This window comes from Nerophis ophidion, linkage group LG07 (assembly GCF_033978795.1).
Source record: "Nerophis ophidion isolate RoL-2023_Sa linkage group LG07, RoL_Noph_v1.0, whole genome shotgun sequence".
Lineage (NCBI taxonomy): Eukaryota > Metazoa > Chordata > Actinopteri > Syngnathiformes > Syngnathidae > Nerophis > Nerophis ophidion.
This window is the reverse complement of record NC_084617.1, coordinates 21,480,233-21,486,016: the sequence shown is the minus strand read 5'-3', so window position 1 is coordinate 21,486,016 and position 5,784 is coordinate 21,480,233.

Below are 5,784 nucleotides of genomic sequence, written 5' to 3'. Positions count from 1 at the left end.
ACTCTGTATTTGAGTTTGACACCCCTGGGTTAGTGTGTCTGCCTCACAATACCAAGGTCCTGAGTAGTCAGGGTTCAATCCAGATTACGGGATCTTTCTGTGTGGAGTTTGCTTGTCCTCCCCGTGAATGCATGGTTTCCCTCCGGGTACTCGGGCTTCCTTCCACCTCCAAAGACATGCACCTGGGGATAGGTTGATTGGCAACACTAAATTGTGAATGTGAGTGTGAATGTTGTCTGTCTATCTGTGTTGGCCCTGCAATGAGGTGGCGACTTGTCCAGGGTGTACGCCGCCTTCCACCCAATTGTAGCTGAGATAGGCACCAGCGCCCCCTGTGACCCCCAAAGGGAATAAGCGGTAGAAAATGGATGGATATATATATATATAGGGCAGCACAGTGGAAGAGGGGTTAGTGCATCTGCCTCACAATACAAAGGTCCTGAGTAGTCCTGAGTACATATACTGGGGGGAAATATCGCATATTTTGTGGTTTTGCCATAAAAAAGTGACAAAAATGGCATAAAACACACACACTGATTGATAGAGACTTTTATTTGTAGATTGCACAGTACAGCACAGTACATATTCCGTACAATTGACCACTAAATGGTAAGTCGGGGTCCACGTCAATCAATTCATGGTAAAAAACACACACACACACACACACACACACACACACACACACACACACACACACACACACACACACACACACACACACACACACACACATATATTTGGGCAGTGGTGGAAGAAGGGTTTGTGAGTCTGCCACACAATCCGACGGTCCTGGGTTCGAACATGCGCTCGGGATTTGTCCGTGTGGAGTTTGCATGTTCTCCCCGTGACTGCGTGGGTTCCCTCAGGGTACTCCGGCCTCCTCCCACCTCCCAAGACATGCACCTGGGGATAGGTTGATTGGCAACACTAAATTGGCCCTAGTGTGTGAATGTGAGTGTGAATGTTGTCTGTCTATCTGTGTTGGCCCTGCGATGAGGTGACGACTTGTCCAGGGTGTACCCCACCTTCTGCCTGATTGTAGCTGAGATAGGCTCCAGCACCCCCCACAACCCCGAAAGGAATAAACAGTAGAAAATGGATGGATGGATGAATATATATATATATATATATATATATATATATTGAGCGCTTTGAGTATCTAACAATAGAAAAGCGCGATATAAATCTAATCCATTATTATTATTATTATATATGGTAGTAAATAGGAAATGGATGGATGGGTGGATGTATGTATGTATGCACACACATATATATATATATATATATATATATATATATATAGTTTATTTAAATCCTGATTCATTATTACAGTATTATGTACAGTAAACCAGACATTAACAACTTGCTTTGGGCCAAAATGTATTATTCTATTGATTTATAATATACAAACAAATTAAAGTGACCCTTTGGTGAGTGTTTGGACCGTGTACATCCCGTTCATTCGATTTTTATATTCTCCAAAAAATTAAATTAGGGCCGTCTTTCGATTGTTATTATGTATGGCAGCTTTTAAAAGAAACATAAAAGGGTTGATTTTCATTAAAATATTGCCAAAAATATTGGATTTTGTGCAGGTGTCCTTTTATGTATTTCTATTTTTCCAGATAATCACAAACATCGAATATATGTTCATTCAAAATGCAAAAATGCGTGTTTTTCTGTGTGATGACAAATTGAACCGGAAGCAGAATTTGTGTGTTTCCTTCGCGTTTAGCATGTTTTTAGCATACTGCTAACACCTTTGTTCAGCAGGAGTCCTATTGTCGATTTTAAAAAGTGGCATTAAAATAGTTGTCCAACTTTTGAAATGAAAACCGGAAAAAATTGCCCGAAATTTGTTTTGGATTTGCATTTCAGAATCGGAAATAAAATGAACGGGAGGTACAGAGACCCTAAAATACTTATTTCGGTTTAATTTGCCACACACAGATAACCACGCATTTTTTGCATTTTGGGTGAAAATATATTCGATTTTTGTGTTTATCCGGAAAAAAAAATCCATAAAAGGAAACCAGCACAAAATCTAATTTGATGGCAATAATTTAAGGAAAATAAATGTTTTTTTGTTTGTTTTAAATTCTGCCATCCATCCATCCATTTTTGTTTACCGCTTGGAGAGATATGCTACTGGAGCCTATCTCATATATAATGAAAATCGAAAAACGGCCTTAATTTTGATTTTGATTTGCGTTTCAGAATTGGAAATAGAATGAACGGAAGGTACACGCAACGTGTTTGTTTTGATTTTTTTTTATTCACAAGTAAAAAAAAACATTGGTTTCTTTGAATTTCATTCCAAAAAGAAAAAAACTGAAAATAAAAAAAACAACGCGTTCTTCCTTTGGGTGTCGCCGAGCAATAAGTACATCAAAAAAGGTTTGCCTTTTATTTTATATTTCATATAGCAAGAAGTAAAATCAGTAACGGAAAAACACACCAAAATGGATGTTTCAATCTACAGACACCGAAAGTTTTATTTTCAAAGTAAAAGCAGGGAAAATTACCACGATACCTGTGACTCTACATAAAATGTTGTTGGAGCACTAAACAGACATTATTTTAGACATGGCACAACGAGAACTGACATCATCAGAAGTATCCACGCACATATCCATAGAAACTGAAAAACAGAACAAAATGGACAAAACCGGAAGAGGGGATTTTAAAGACATGCTCGCGGACTGGCCTGTCAGAAAAAAACTGCACACGGGTACCGTAGTATGCTCGCTTTTACTTTGAAAATACGGATGTCCGGTGTCAGAATATGAAAAAAGACATCCCTTTTGGTCTGTTTTTTTATGTATGTTTACTATGTTTGTTATATTATTATATGAAATACAACATAAAAAGTCAACTGTTTTTAGATGTAGTTATTGCTATTTGACACTAAAAAAGAAAAACTGATTTTTTCCCCCCGAATTTTTGTTTATTTGTTGTTTTTTTAGTTAGTTAGTTTGTTGTTTTTTTTACTCAAATGAACCAAATTTGGCTGTTTTTCTAATTCCAATTAATGATGAAATTACCAAAACCTTAACTGACCCCCGTGCGAGCCTGCCTAGCTGGTTTCTATAAAATGGGCGTGTTCAAGACGACATTTAGCAACTTTTGCAGCTTTCACAGAAGGTTCGAATCCCAGTCAAGGTAAGAGCGACACAAACTTGCTTTACCAAAGTTGAATTGAACTCTAGTATGTCACTACAATGTTGTTTTTATTAGTGAAATATGTGTACTGTCGTTTGCCTCTGCACGTACGTGTTCCTATTAAAGTGAAACTAAAAGTCAACCGTGTAGGTAACGTTTTTGTTATATTTGAAAAGCTGCACTCTGAGTCATATTGCAGTCCTAGGTCTGCCATATTTTTTGCAATTTTTTTTGTTTTGTCTCATTTACGTTTTTTTGTTGCGTTGCACTTTGTGGCTATATGTAGACACCATTAAGCTCAATGCACTTTAATACCTCTTATGTCCTTTGTGTTCTTTAATGTTGCCCTATTGGGTTTGACCTTTTTCAATGTGGACTTTTTGAGCCTGTACTACAACCACATATTTTTGATATGTGACAACTTGCACCTGAAGGAGTGGCAATACCAGGCAAACTTTCCAGGCACGATCCAAGTCCAACCACTTATGAGACCAGCACTATCACTTGGTGCCACGTAGGCTGGTATCTTTGTTTAGGGGTAATCTGCCATTACCAGGTGCTGTTCATATTATTAGAATATCATGAAAAAGTTGATTTATTTCAGTAATTATATTCAGAACGTGAAACTTACATATTATATCAATTCATTACACACAGTGATATATTTGAAATGTTTATTTCTTTAAATTTTGATGATTAGTACTGACAATTACTGAAAATCCCAAATTCAGTATCTCAGAAAATTAGAATATTAGTTACGACTAGTACCAAAAAATATTTTTAAGAAATGTGGGCCAACTGAAAAGTATGAACATGGAAAGTTTCAGCATGTACGGCAATCAATACTTTGTTGCAGCTCCTTTTGCCTGAATTGCTGCAGCAATACGGCGTGGCATGGAGTCGACCAGTCTGTTGCACTCCTCAGGTGTTATGAGAGCCCAGGTTGCTTTAATAGTGGCCTTCAGCTCTTCAGCATTGTTGGGTCTGGCATCTCGCATCTTCCGCTTCACAATACCCCATAGGTTTTCTATGGGGTTAAGGTCAGGTGAGTTTGCAGGCCAATCAAGAACAGGGATACCATGGTCCTTAAACCAGGTACTGGTAGATTTGGCACTGTGTGCAGGTGCCAAGTCATGTTGGAAAATGAAATCTTCACCTCCATAAAATTGGTCCGCGGCAGGCAGCATAAAGTGTTCTAAAACTTCCTGGTAGACTGCTGCATTGTCCTTAGACCTCAGGAAACACAGTGGACTTATACCAGCAGATGACATGGCACCCCAGACCTTTACCGATTGTGGAAATTTGACACTGGATTCTGTGCCTCTCCTGTCTTCCTCCAGACTCTGGGACCTTGATTTCCAAAGGAGATACAAAATCTACTTTCATCTGAAAACATAACTTTGGATCACTCAGCAGCAGTCCAGTCCTTTTTGTGTTGAGCTCAGGCGAGACGCTCTTGACGTTGTCTCTTATTCAAGAGTGGCTTTACACAAGGAATGCGACAGCTGAAGCCCATATCTTGCATACGTCGGTGCGTGGTGGTTCTTGAAGCACTGACTCCAGCTGCAGTCCACTCTTTGTGGATCTCCCCCACATTTTTTAATCGGTTTTGTTTGACAATCCTCTCCAGGGCGCGGTTATCCCTCTTGCTTGTACACTTTTTCTACCACATCTTTGTCTTCTCTTCGCCTCTCTATTAATGTGCTTGGACACAGAGCTCTGGTAACATCCAACCTCTTTGGCAATGACCTTTTGTGTCTTGCCCTCCTTCTTTAAAGTATCAATGGTCATCTTTTGGACAGTTGTCAAGTCAGCAGTCTTCCCCATGATTGTGTGTCATACAGAATCAAAACGAGAGACCATTTAAAGGCTTTTCCAGGTGTTTTGAGTTAGTTAGCTAATTAGAGTGTGGCACCAGGTGTCTTCAATATCTGACCTTTTAACCATATTCTAATTTTCTGAGATGTTGAATTTAGGGTTTTCATTGGTTGTCAGCTATATTCCTCTCCTTTTTGGCAAAAAACACTTGAAATGTTTCAGTCTGTTTGGAATGGATGTATACATTCTACAAGTTTGACTTTCTGAATGGAATTAATGAAATAAATCTACTTTTTCATGATATTATAATAATATGACCAGCACCTGTATATTCTTAAGCAGGAAGGGCAACTATACAATTGTCATAAAATGTCATTCACCAGGGTGGCCTTCGCTCAATACAAGCACACAAATGAGTAGGAATACTAGCCAACGAGATAGTGGGCCCTCAAGGCCCGCCCTACCTCCCCAAAAAAAATTATCAAAAATGGACTTAAAGAGGTACCTTTCAGTAAGTCATAGGCAACATCATTAAATGAAAATATGTGAAACAGTGGTAATTACATTGGGAAATGAGTACAACAGTAGGACACTTATGCAATACAGAACACAGTAGGAGCGGGAAGAACTGTAAGGGGGAGCACAAAAGAGGAAGGATTCATATCACACATTAGATTGGGACACACCAGCCTGAATAAGACATTGCACATCATAAGTAAACACCCAACAAGATTATGACAGCTGCAAGAGGTAGAGTCAATGGAGCATGCAATCATTCATTATGGGAAATACAGTAGAGAAAGG